Here is a 15,053-nt window from a genome sequence, read left to right as displayed (position 1 = left end):
CGCTTTGGAAACCCATGAGAGGCCGAGGACCTAGAAGCAGTTGCCATCTACTCTCTATACTCATTTTTTAATACACTATAAATTTCTCCTTTTATAAACAAATAAAATTAAGAAACTATAAAATTATCTAGATCTCTATACTCATTTTTTAATACATTATAGCTCAAAAACATGTTTTAATAAATAACCATCCGTACTAGTTGACCTTGCTTACGTGATCATCTCGGCGAGCATTTCTCCACCGGACGGCACCGTACTTGGTCAAGGAAGAGTTCCGATTCTACGAGGAAGGGAACACGGTCTTCCATGACCGTTGTCGCTCTCCCTCATAGAATCAAAGCTCCTCCTTGATATCTGTTTAATGCTCGGCAGAGAACATGCTCGCCGAGATGAACACGGTCCGCAAGTTCAACTAGTATAGATTTTCTATAATTTTCTAACTATTTTCTAAGTTTATATTTATATATACTACGTTTAGGTACGGTGATTGACAGACTACTGCGACGATATCGGGACATGTGAATAAATAACCATCCGTACTAGTTGACCTTGCTTACGTGATCATCTCGGCGAGCATTTCTCCACCGGACGGCACCGTACTTGGTCAAGGAAGAGCTCCGATTCTACGAGGAAGGGAACACGGTCTTTCATGACCGTTGTCGCTCTCCCTCATAGAATCAAAGCTCATCCTTGACGTCCGTTACCGCTCGACAGAGAACATGCTCGCCGAGATGAACACGGTCCGCAAGTTCAACTAGTACGGATTTTCTATAATTTTCTAACTATTTTCTAAGTTTATATTTATATATATACTACGTTTGGGTACGGTGATTGACAGACTACTGCGATGATATCAGGACATTTGAATAAATAATCATCCGTACTAGTTGAACTTGCTTACGTGATCATCTCGGCGAGCATTTCTCCACCGGACGGCACCGTACTTGGCCACGGAAGAGCTCCGATTCTACGAGGAAGGGAACACGGTCTTCCACGACCGTTGCCGCTCTCCCTCGTAGAATCAAAGCTCCTCCTTGACGTCCGTTACCACTCAGCAGAGAACATGCTCGCCGAGCTGAACACGGTCCGCAAGTTCAACTAGTACGGATTTGCTATAATTTTCTAACTATTTTCTAAGTTTATATTTATATATACTTTAACCTTCTTTCATGTAAATATGCAAGCTTGAAGTGATTTTGAGCTCAAATTGCTTACAAATGAAAAAAATCACAATAAAGACCCATATATATATAGTGAACAAAATGGCATAAGACAATGGTGAAAAATGAGAGTATGAGATTGGTAACATTTACAACTGAAGAATCGACGAAGGAATCGAAGAAATCGACGGAGGAATCGAAGAATGGATGGAGGAACAATGGAGGGAGGGAGGAAGCAAGAACACTAGTGCAGTGAGCTTCAAAATGTGCTGAGCTCGGGCTCGGGGAGGAAGAAGGAGACGGCCGATATATAAAGGGAGAACATTTAGTCCCGGTTGGTGGCTCCAACCAGGACTAAAGGTAACTTTCCAACCCTAGGCGCAGCCACGGCTCGGGAGTAGATCTTTACTCCCGGTTGGATCCACCAACCGGGAGTAAAAGTATACCTTTAGTCCCGGTTGGTGGCTCCAACCGGGACTAAAGGTCCCTGCCACCTCTGTCTGGCGCAGTAGCCATTGGGCAGGGACCTTTAATCCCGGTTGGAGCCACCAACCGGGACTAAAGGTATTTCTAGTCCCGGGGGCAAAAAATTCCGGGACTAGAGCCCATTTTGACCGAGGATCAAAGGTCTATTCTCTACTAGTGCTATTAAAACATATTTAACAATCCATCTAATGGTACTAATTACGTACTAGAAATATTAATATTTTTGGGAGAGTATATCCACTAACCAGCTACAGAATAAGTTATTCTATAACCACCTCTATTTACGATAATTTGTATATTGATTTACGATAAAATGAATACATATTTACGATAGTTGAGTTACTATAATACATGTGGATATTTACCGTAATGTTATAATAAACCACTTAGTAATGAGTTATTGTAATCTTGTAAATTAGTATAGTAATTATCGTAACTCAAAGTGGCTACCGAATAAATTATTCTATAGCCAACTGTAGAACCGTAGTTCTAAATAATTTTTTATATATATTTGATCAAAATTAATAATGTTTAATTTCTCGGGGAGGTGAGAATAACATTTTTTATGGCATGGAGGGGCAAGTATAGCATCAGCTTATTGTGGCGTACGTGGGTTCACTTTTGTTGTCGCCACACATTCTTCTAGACCTTGATCAGCTGCGATGGCTTTGGATGCACTATACATACATATATGCATGTATGTATGTATGTATGCACCCATGTCCCTATATAGACCGACCTCTAGCAAACGACATATACTTGTCCAGCGCAGTTGTGGCCCCGTTCGCTGGTCTAAAACTTGGCTGAAACTGGCTGAAAACACTGTTTTGACTGAATTGTTGTGAGAAAAAAACACTGTTCCGACTGAAAAAAAGAAGCCGAACAAATCATTTTTAAGACAAGCGAACGGCTGAAAAAAGTCTGGTGCGCATGCATGGGTGTAACGCGCTGATGCGCATGCACCGCAAGTTGTGTACCAAAGATAGTTTGGTGGTTGCCGCCTAACGTGCTACACGTACGACATGCGATGTGTGGCGCAAAAAGCAGCTGCATCGTATCATAGCGATACTTTGCACTACTACTAGAGTGTATGCACGGGCACGCTGAACGTCGTATCGATCGTCCTCTTTACTGCGCTGCTAGCGCTACATATCAAAATGTGGCACATGTGCTGTGCGCCACTGACATGCGGATACATACATGCATGTAAGGGACGCGTTTGTAGTAGCAGTACTAGTACAGAGACACTATGGCCGGAAGGTGGAAGTGATTGGATTCGGGGGCTAAAGTTTAGCCGTGTCACGTCAGCGTTTGGACGGTAAAGGACTATACAAGTGGTAGCTAACGTTCGCCTGCAGCAACCAAACACCCTCGAAGCACAGGAACAGGATCCCGTGACACGCGTTAAGAATCGTAACAAACAATCAAAACCGTCCCTGAACCTGACTGAATTGGCATGGGCAGGGGGCGACGGTGATGCCAAATGCATGCTCTCTGCAGTGTTGCCTGTTGGACCCGTGGTGAAGATGGCGGACGGCAGCAGACGTTCCGGTTGGGTTCGGCACCAAAGCGTAGGTGCAGCACGCAACTGCGACCCTGCCCTCTGCTGTGGTCGTTGCCGTTTCTGTGCATGCACGCATGGTTTCTAGATCGCTCTTGCTTGCGACACAGCCTGCACGCCGGGAGGCGACGACTTGCACTGCGATGATGAAACCGTTGTAACAACCCAACGCAAGAGGCCAAGACACGCATCATCAGTACTCAATGCAACGAGAGCCGACCCACCATGCATCTGAAGAAAGCACCTGCTCTGACCGCCTCCAATCTGGAAGCAAACAAAGCTGGCAGAAGCAAGATGCACGACGGAGGAACGGCTCAGCTGCCAACCAAAACGTACCAGTGACAGAGCGAGGACGACGCAGGTATGGTGGTGCTGGTGGCAGAGGACAACGGCGGGCAGGCACAACACACCCGTAACGAACCAGAGAGTCGATCAGATAGTTTCAACCAAAAGAAAGAAAGAAAAATGTCACGTCCAATTTTAAAGATAAAATTGAATGCACGATACTCATGTGTGCTCAGGAAACAGTCACACTCACAAGTCGACAAATCATATAAAGTATCATCACGGTGTCTCTTACATCAGATCCATAATACAACTTAGTCTTACATCACAAAGCGGTAAATAAAAGATAATAAACTCTCGTGGGCTTCGTCACAGGAAAGGTCAACTGGTTGACCACAAGCCTAAAAATCCTCCGGAAAATCCTCATACCCGTTGTCGTCTGTTACCCATCCGGGATTTTTATCCAAATCAAGAAATAAACAAGTGTAAGTACATCCTGTACTTAATAAGCTAACATGGGGTTATGAAGCTCAAAAGGTTGACACTGGTTTACTGCAGTTAGCATTTTTAGTAGGTGAAGCTTTTATTCTCAGGTATTATCAAGTTATGCTTAAGCTCCCATTTAATCCCATAAGAACATATATCAGTGTAAAGTGTATCGTATATCATCATAGAACAACTTTAAATGATCATCAACAAGTAACCAGTTATTCTGTGAGTTTTCCGGGCCGCTCGTAACCGTGAGCACGGCTGTTATAACAGTTTGTTACCCTTTGCAGAGGTGGTGCATATTCACCGCGAGTCGTGATCCCCATATGCCCGGGTTAATTACTCCCATGTCACTACCAAGGTGAGCGGGCAGGGTACACTATGAAGCCATTTCATAGGTTTCCCTAACAAGTTAGGGCCGCTAGGTTTCCTTGGCAGACAGATGTAGGAACCCTCCTTTCCTATGGCACATATCCATCGCGGCTATACTCATAGGAACAGAGGCAGCCCTATACCCAACGTGGCAAGCTCCATTTGCGCCAAAAAGGTAACCTCTAACTAGCTAGAAAAGATCCTATTACTGAGCTAAAGTCAGAGCCATATGACTCTCCTGGTTGCACTGTCAGTCCCAGCTTTTGCCGACAGATAAGTCCTTATGGAGAGCTGGGAGCAACATGAACAAAGGTCATTTGCACCTTCGCCCTATGGAACAGTTGTTATAAATCATGTTAAACTCTTAGTTCCATAGTATCATTCATCATCATGTATATCAAGTTCAGTTAGAGCACTAGCAATCTACCCATATGCATTTAACCCATAGGAGACAAGGCACAGGATAAACAATCACTAGGTTGTCCTTACGGGTATCAAAATTAGACACATGCAAATGAGTAATTGATTAAAGTGAAATAGGACATCAAGGTAGGCCCATGCTATACTTGCCTTGATTCACAAACTCGTGCTGGTCCTGCTGGTCATCGAAGAGTTCTTGGTCTCCAACGTTTTCCTCACCGTCTGAACACGACCAACACGGCAACATACAACATTCCAAAAGTATTCATGCAAAGCAAACATTCCTATCATTAGAACAGTACACCAACAGTATTGAAAACAAGATAAAATATTTGTAAAAATAATCTACGTCTCGCTACGATCACGTCAACGCGAAGTTCACGAAAAACGGAGCTAAAATGCGGAAGTTATGATTTAAACGAGTTTTCCTATAGCCATATATTTAATTAAATCTAATCATGAAATTAAAAAGTTCCAAACTTGACTAACAGTATTTCCAACATGTAGCTTATGAAATTACGAAGCTAACGCGATTTGAATGGATCAATTCGGAGCTAAAACGATAATTTTAGAAGCGAAACAGTTCAAATGGCATTTCTGTAAATACTGAAAACGTATTTTTGACTTAAGCCGTGAAGTTTACGTTTTCCAAACGAAAATGCGCATTCGGGGAACTACGCCTTGGACTGCGGGTTCAATTAGATGTAAACCGGGGGTCTCTTTAGAAAATTAACCCGCGAAGGGGTATCGGATGATCTCGGCCGTTGGATTAGAAACGAGCGGCCAAGAATGAAACCGAGGGAAGGGAGAAGAAAGTGCCGACCAAAACAGTGACTTCCGCGGCGGGGCGCCATTGCCGACGACGAGGAGCTCGCCGGCGCGCAGGAAAACCAGCCCACGGGCCACGGTGTGACCCACTGAGGCCACGGGGATGATGCGGGGAAGATGGCGAGTCCACCCCGGGACAAAACTCGGCCGGGGATGGCTCGTGCGGCACCTGCCATGGCCGGCAGCGAGGAGGAGCTCGCCGGCGCACTTGACACTGCCATACACGCCACAAAATACCAACGGAAAAGGTAGGGGAGAGAGAGGAGGGCACGGCGAATCTCACCCCGGAGAAAATAGGAGACGGAGGCGGCTCAGGGACGCCAATCCGCGCGGAGGGGCGGTCGGCGATCCTCGGCGCTGCTGCTGCGGTGGTTTCCGTGCACGGCGAGCGCGAGAGAGAGCGGGGAAACAGTAGGGGCGCGCGAGGGGGAGGCTCGGCTGCTATTTAACAGGGCCGAGGAGCGGGGGGGGACGCTCCCATGACGCCCGTCGTGGGCGGTGGTTGCTGCAGCGCCGGGCGCGGACGGTTGTCGAGCCGCGCGGGGAAGGGGACGGCGCCGACAAGTGGGGCCGGGCGGTCAGCGGCTGCGGGCGCGAGGAAGACGCGGCGGCTGGGCTGGCTACGGTGCTAGGCCGACGCCTTGCGGGCCGCGTGAGGCTGGGCGCGGGCGGAGGGAGGAAACAGCGCAGCTAGGCCAGCGCGGAGGAATGGGCCAGCAGGCCGAAGGAACTGGGCCACGGGCCAAAAATCAAGAAGGGAGGGAAAAAAATAATTCTTTTCTTTTCTTTTTCTACTATTTTCCAAATCCTTTTTTAAATTCAAATTTCAATTCTTTTTGAAATATTTAATAAATTCCTAACATTCACAAAATGGTATGCAGCAGCATGTATGCATCAAAAAGTTTCTAACCTTATTTTTAAATTTTAATTCCACAAAATTTATTAATTCCCTATCTTTTAATGCTCACATATTTGCATAAATAAATTATATTTACTAATTTTAAAAGAATGCAAGTTTTAGGATGTTACAATTCTACCCCCCTTAAGATGAATCTCGTCCTCAAGATTCGGGTGATTGCTTACTCAAACAGTTGGGGATAAGTCTTTCTCAGATCCTCTTCTCTTTCACAAGTAGCCTCATCCTCTGTATATCGATTCCACTACATCTTGCACATCTTTACAGTTCGGCTTCTTGTAATTCTTTCGGCAGTTTCCAAGATCTTTATCGGATACTCTTCATAAGTAAGATCTTCCTTGACAGCAAGTTCTTCCAAAGGAATCTGCTCTTTTGGTACCCTCAAACACTTTTTCAATTAGGAAACATGGAACACGTCATGCACACCTGACAAACTCTCAGGCAGTTCCAACTGATAAGCTACTTCTCCACGTCTCTCTAGGATTTTAAAAGGTCCTATATACCTTGGTGCTAACTTTCCCTTCATATTGAATCTTCTCACACTTCTCATTGGTGACACCTTCAAATACACATAATCACCAATCTTGAAAGTCAGCTCTCTTCTGCGAGTATCAGCGTAACTCTTCTGTCGGGACTGAGCTACTCTCAAATTGTCTCTAATCATTCTCACTTGTTCTTCCGCGTCTCTAAGGACATCGGGTCCAAACACTTGAGTTTCTCCAGTCTGATTCCAGAACAAAGGCGTTCTACACTTACGCCCATACAACGCCTCGAAAGGTGCCATCTTGAGACTCTTCTGATAACTGTTGTGGTACGAGAACTCTGCATATGGCAGACTCTTATCCCAACTATCACCATACTGAAGTGCACAAGCTCTCAACATATCTTCCAAAATCTGGTTGATCCTTTCAGTCTGTCCATCAGTTTGTGGGTGGTAAGCGGAACTGAAATTCAACTTTGTTCCCAAAGATCTATGTACTTTATGCCAGAATTGCGATGTAAATTGGGTGCCTCTATCCGACACGATTTTCTTGGGAACACCATGTAAGCACACTATTCTTTCCATGTACAACTCTGCTAATCTTGCACCATTATAGGTAGTCTTGACTGATAAAAAGTGAGCAACCTTGGTGAGTCGATCCACTATTACCCATATTGAATCATAACCTCTTTGAGTGTGGGGTAATCCTACGATAAAGTCCATACCAACTTCTTCTCATTTCCATTCAGGAATCTTCATTGGTTGTAGTAACCCTGCAGGTCTTTGATGCTCAGCTTTTACTCTTTGACAAGTGTCACACAAAGCCACATATTCTGCCACATCTCTCTTTAAACCATACCACCAATACTTCTTCTTGAGATCCAAGTACATCTTGGTACTTCTGGGATGTATAGAGTAAGCAGACTCATGGGCCTCTTGTAGAATTGCATCTTAGATAGCTTTCACTTCTGGTACACATATCCTTTTCCCAAACCAAAGAGTACCATTCTCATCCATTCTAAATCCGGGTGCCTTTCCAAGCACTATATTCTCTGCTATCTCTTTAAGTTTTTTATCCTCCAATTGACCTTTGCGTATCTCTTTTTCCAAAGTAGGCTCTATCACCAATTCCATTGCATTAGTGACCAGGCTCAAGTTGAGATACTCCATTTCAGCACACAACTCTGCTGACGTAGATGTTATCTGAAGTCCATTGGCATAGCTCTTTCTACTAAGTGCATCAGCTACGATGTTTGTCTTTCCCGGGTGATAATGCACTTCTAAATCATAGTCTTTGATCAATTCCAACCAACGACGTTGTCTCAGATTCAGATCTGATTGGGTAAAGATATACTTTAAACTCTTATAATCAGTATAGATATCACTCTTATGTCCAATCAGATAATGTCTCCAGATCTTCAAAGCATGAACCACAGCTGCCAATTCCAAGTCATGAGTAGGATAATTCAACTCATGCTTCCTCAATTGTCTAGATGCATATGCCACCACTCTTCCTTCTTGCATAAGCACACATCCAAGACCCAAACGGGATGCATCACAATATATAGAGAAGTTCTTGCTTAAATCGGGCAAGATTAATACTGGAGTTGTAGTCAATCTCTTCTTTAGCTCTTCAAAGTTTGCCTAGCATTTATCCGACCATACATACTTAGCATTCTTTTCCAACAAAGCTGTCATAGGCTTGGCTAGCTTGGAAAAGCCTTCAATGAACCTTCGGTAATATCCAGCTAATCCCAAAAAGCTACGAATCTCACTTACAGTTGTTGGTGGTTTTCAATTCAGTACATCTTGCACTTTGCCTGGATCCACTGCTATTCCACCATTGGAGACTACATGACCCAGAAAAGAGACTTCCTTTAACCAAAACTCACACTTGCTCCGCTTAGCGTACAACTTATGTTCTCTAAGCTTTTGCAAGACCAACCTTATATGTTCAGCATGTTCTTCTTCTATCTTAGAGAATATTAGTATGTCATCTATGAATACTACCACAAATTTATTCAGAAACTCCATGAACACCTTATTCATCAGATACATGAAGTATGCAGGTGCATTGGTCAATCCAAAAGACATGACGGTGTACTCATATAATCCATACCGTGTAGTGAATGCTGTCTTGGGTATGTCCGAGTTTCGAATCTTAAGCTGATGATACCCAGAGCGGAGATCAATCTTGGAGAACACATGGGCTCCTCTCAACTGATCAAACAAATCATCAATCCTAGGCAAAGGGTATTTATTCTTGATTGTAACCTCATTAAGTGAGCGGTAATCCACACACATCCGTTGACTACCATCCTTCTTATCCACAAAGATCACAGGTGCCCCCCATGGGGAAGAACTGGGGCGTATGAAACCTTTTTCTTGCAACTCTTTTAGTTGTTTCTTAAGCTCTTCTAATTCATTAACTCCCATTCTATATGGACGTTTAGCTATTGGTGCAGTTCCAGGTAATAATTCAATAATGAATTCAATGTCTCGGTCAGGTGGCATACCTGGCAAGTCATCGGGGAAGACATTCGGGAACTCCTCCACTACACGATCTTGTTCATTGACTTCTCCATCTAGCTGGTTCACTATGGCTGTAGGCTGAGCTTGCACTACCACTTCTACACAGATTCTATCACCATTGAGTGATGTCACAACCATAGACTTCTCCTGACACTAAATCACTGCCCGGTGTTGTTTCATCCAATCCATTCCCAGAATAAGATCAATTCCCATTGTTCTCAACACAATAGGCTTCACTTTGAAGTCTACCCCCCCTTAAGGAAATGCTAGTTGAGGGGCTGCAATAAGAAGCTGGCATACTACCTCTCGAGGAATTTACTAGTATGGGTTTTTTCATGGCACACAAAGGTATGCTATGCATTCTAACAAAAGCTTAGGAGATAAAAGAATGCGAAGCACCAGAATCAAAAAGTACGGTAGCAGAAATAGAGTTGACGTTGAACGTACCCAGCATGACCTCAGGCGTCTCCTGAGCTGCATCAGATGACATATAGTTCACCTTCGTAGTGTGAGGTGGTCGGGCGTTGAACTTCTGATTGCTGGTCTGGTTCTGAGGTGCTTGTTGGTTCTGCTTCTTAGGACACTGATGAGCATAGTGACCTACTTTTCCGCATCGGTAGCAGGCATTGGGATTGTTGGGTGCACCACTCTTCATAGGAGTATTGTTGGGCACTCCCTGGCGTGTTGAAGGATTACTGGTCTGTTGCGGGGTACGCTGATTTCCAAACTGTTGCTGATACTGAGGGCGTTGCTAGAACTGGTTTCGCTGAGGATACTGACCACGGTTTCCCTGGTGAGTTGGTCCTTGATTCCTCTGCTGGAAACCTTGTTGGGGATAAGCACGTGGGCAAGTGTTGCTTCCAAAAGCTTGCCCTTGGAGCCTTCTCTTCTTAGCTTCCATCTCCTTGCGCTTATCGTCAATCACGATTGCGCGATTCACCAAAGACTGGAAGTTAGGGTATGTATTAGACATCAGCTGGAGCTGCAGTCCATCATAGAGTCCCTTGAGGAAACGGCGTTGCTTATCCTTGTCATCTGCTACATCATTAGGAGCGTAGCGTGATAGTTGTGCGAACTTATCCCGATACTCCACCACAGTCATTGATCCTTGCTTGAGATAACTGAATTCTTCCTGCTTCAGTTCCACTAGTCCATCAGGAATATGGTATGACCGGAAATTGTCCTTGAATTCCTACCAAGTAATAGCAGGAGCATTGTTGGGACGTCCAAACTGGAATGATTCCCACCAATCCTGAGCAGCTCCTTGGAGTTGCCCAGAAGCGTACAACACCTTCTCAAGGTCGTTGCATTGTGCTATGTTCAGTTGTTTCTCCACAGCACGCAACCAATCATCTGCCTCCATAGGGTCTGAGGCATGGGTGAACACCGGTGGTCGACCTTTTATAAACTCTTCATGCTTATCTCTAACCTGTACAGGCGGTGGTCCTCTTGCAGGTTCATTGTCCAAGCGTTGCATCATAGCTTGCATCAACTGCGCTTGCATTCCCAATATCTGTTCCATGGTCACAGGTGGCGGTGGTGGTGGATTTATGAGAGCATCACGCCCACGACCACGGCCTCTGCCTCTTCCTCCTCTTGCGGCCATCTGTTTTCCAACAAATGTGCAAAATTTAGAGATTTTTCTAAATATAGAGAGCTTACAAAAGATAAGAAACAATGCTGAGAATTTTCTAGACAAGATTCAAATTCAGCATTTCAGTAAAACTGTTATAACTCGAGTTTCAGAGATCCAACAAAGGTGCTCCAAGATTTGTTAGAAAGATTAGGACATCAGCTACAACTTTCATTTAGATCACTTTTACAGATTCTAACACACACATGGTCAAAAGTAGAGCTAAACCGAAACTGTTCTGAGTTCCAGACAGCGCAGGAACATCAACTTGTGTCAGCTAGATCTCCCAAACCTGAACAGCTATTGACGTGATTCCAGAGACATTTGAAAGATACAGAGGTCTAGTAATCTCCACAAAAATTTCAGAATTTTTAACATCCCAGATTTCGAGATACCAGAATAAGAACACAGGCTGCTCCAGAAATCAGCACAGCAGAGATATGATAAAGCGAAGCATCTGCATTAAGATTTCATTCTAAACTTAAAGTTCCAATCTAAGGAAGTTGTGAACATGCCCACAAACTTCCAACAATCAAACAAATACCAAATCAACCAAGTTCACAAATTAAACATCTAATCATCCAAGTTCACAAGACCAAACAAGACTAAATAAGTAACACTATCTAACGACGTGGTAGTCTAGATCAAGGCACCTAACACCTATGGAGCGGTGTCAATCATGGTGAAGGACTGGTGCTTCTTCTTGTAGATGGAAGGCTATCCAAGTTGTGCTCGAAGTTCATCCACTTGCTTCTGAAGACGTCTCTGCGCCCTCTGAGATGCACGCAGTTCTCCTTTGACTTCCTCATCCACTCCCTGCATAGCGTGGACATGCTGCACCGTTGCTTCTAGAGTTGGGTCATTCTCTGGTGGAGCCAAAACCTACCAAACACCCTCATGATCATTTCAAGGAAGGAACCTAAAGCGATCCTCCCTCATGGCCTCAAAGCGACGACCATGGTAGTGGATGTAGGCGTTCTGTGCTGCATCCTCCATACCATCCAAGGCATGGGCTCTCCTGGCAGGGGCACAGTGGACAGTCTCCACCTCATGTCCATTCTTGATGTTGTTCCAAGCGGTGACCACCAGCTCTACCTTCCAGAAGGTAGCCTCTAAGGGATGCTGGTACTCGGCGCAGTGGTAGCTGATGGAGGCGTGCAAGTCGGGGTAGTAGTCGTCCAGCACGTGAGTGAGGAGAGTGTGGTAGTAGGCTGTCTCTGGGGCTAGCTTGAAGTAGTACTTGCACTTCCAGCTAATCTCCTCCACCACGGGAACAGCTGGGGATGGTGCAGGTGTAGGAGAAGTAGCCGTCGACTCCTCAGGTGTAGCTACAACAGGATAGACTGGCACGGCGACTGGCGTAGGAGCAGGTGTAGGCGTCGGTGTAGCCATCTCCTCATCGTCGGAGATGATCACAATCTCCCTCTCCGCCTGTGGGGCACGCGGGGTGAACATGGCACGATAGCCGGCGGTGCTGAGGCGAGCAGTCTTCGGATTATGAGACATCTATAGATTTAAAGTAAGATAGAATTAGAATCAACAATTTTAAATAATAGATTAAGGTATGAAAAGCATAAATGTTATAATAAAATAACAAGAATAAGACAGTAAGCAAGAAACCAGAGGAGCAAAGATGCTAAAACGTCCGTTTTCTAACTAGGCTTGCGTCCTACAGTCAACACGGCTTTGATACCAATTTGTCACACCCAATTTTAAGGATAAAATTGAATGCACAATACTCATATGTGCCCAGGAAACAGTCACACACACAAGTCGACAAATCATATAAAGTATCATCACGGTGTCTCTTACATCAGATCCATAATACAACTTAGTCTTACATCACACAGCGGTAAATAAAAGATAATAAACTCTCATGGGCTTCATCACAGGGAAGGTCAACTGGTTGACCACAAGCCTAAAAATCCTCCGGAAAATCCTCATACCCGTTGTTATCTGTTACCCATCCGGGATTTTTATCCAAATCAAGAAATAAACAAGTGTAAGTACATCCCGTACTTAACAAGCTAACATGGGGTTATGAAGCTCAAAAGGTTGACACTGGTTTACTGCAGTTAGCATTTTTAGTAGGTGAAGCTTTTATTCTCAGATATTATCAAGTTATGCTTAAGCTCCCATTTAATCCCATAAGAACATATATCAGTGTAAAGTGTATCGTATATCATCATAGAACAACTTTAAATGATCATTAACAAGTAACCAGTTATTCTGTGAGTTTTCCGGGCCGCTCGTAACCGTGAGCACGGCTGTTATAATAGTTTGTTACCCTCTGCAGAGGTGGTGCACATTCACCGCGAGTCATGATCCCTATATGCCCGGGTTAATTACTCCCATGTCACTACCAAGGTGAGCGGGCAGGGTACACTATGAAGCCATTTCATAGGTTTCCCTAACAAGTTAGGACCGCTAGGTTTCCTTGGCAGGCAGATGTAGGAACCCCCCTTTCCTATGGCACATATCCATCACGGCTATACTCATAGGAACAGAGGCAGCCCTATACCCAACGTGGCAAGCCCCATTTACGCCAAAAAGGTAACCTCTAACTAGCTAGAAAAGATCCTATTACTGAGCTAAAGTCAGAGCCATATGACTCTCCCGGTTGCACTGTCAGTCCCAGCTTTTACCGACAGATAAGTCCTTATGGAGAGCTGGGAGCAACATGAACAAAGGTCATTTGCACCTTCGTCCTATGGAACAGTTGTTATAAATCATGTTAAACTCTTAGTTCCATAGTATCATTCATCATCATGTATATCAAGTTCAGTTAGAGCACTAGCAATCTACCTATATGCATTTAACCCATAGGAGACAAGGCATAGGATAAACAATCACTAGGTTGTCCTTACGGGTATCAAAATTAGACACATGCAAATGAGTAATTGATTAAAGTGAAATAGGACATCAAGGTAGGCCCATGCTATACTTGCCTTGGTTCACAAACTCGTGCTGGTCCTGCTGGTCGTCGAAGAGTTCTTGGTCTCCAATGTTTTCCTCACCGTCTGAACGCGACCAACACGACAACATACAACATTCCAAAAGTATTCATGCAAAGCAAACATTCCTATCATTAGAACAGTACACCAACAGTATTGAAAACAAGATAAAATGTTTGTAAAAATAATCTACGTCTCGCTACGATCACGTCAACGCGAAGTTCACGAAAAACAGAGCTAAAATGCGGAAGTTATGATTTAAACAGGTTTTCCTATAGCCATATATTTAATTAAATCTAATCATGAAATTAAAAAGTTCCAAACTTGACTAACAGTATTTCCAACATGTAGCTTATGAAATTACGAAGCTAACGCGATTTGAATGGATCAATTCGGAGCTAAAACGATAATTTTAGAAGCGAAACAGTTCAAATGGCATTTCTGTAAATAGTGAAAACGTATTTTTGACTTAAGCCGTGAAGTTTACGTTTTCCAAACGAAAATGCGCATTCGGGGAACTACGCCATGGACTGTGGGTTCAATTAGATGTAAACCGGGGGTCTCTTTAGAAAATTAACCCGCGAAGGGGTATCGGATGATCTCGGCCGTTGGATTAGAAACGAGCGGCCAAGAATGAAACCGGGGGAAGGGAGAAGAAAGTGCCGGCCAGAACAGTGACTTCCGCGGCGGGGCGCCATTGCCGACGACGAGGAGCTCACCGGCGCGCAGGAAAACCAGCCCACGGGCCACGGTGTGACCCACTGAGGCCACGGGGATGATGCGGGGAAGATGGCGAGTCCACCCCGGGACAAAACTCGGCCGGGGATGGCTCGCGCGGCACCTGCCATGGCCGGCAGCGAGGAGGAGCTCGCCGGCGCACTTGACACTGCCATACACGCCACAAAATACCAACGGAAAAGGTAGGGGAGAGAGAGG

The sequence above is a fragment of the Miscanthus floridulus genome, chromosome 17 (genome assembly GCF_019320115.1).
Source record: "Miscanthus floridulus cultivar M001 chromosome 17, ASM1932011v1, whole genome shotgun sequence".
NCBI lineage: Eukaryota > Viridiplantae > Streptophyta > Magnoliopsida > Poales > Poaceae > Miscanthus > Miscanthus floridulus.
The sequence above is the reverse complement of the archived record's forward strand: the minus strand, read 5'-3'. Positions refer to the sequence as shown.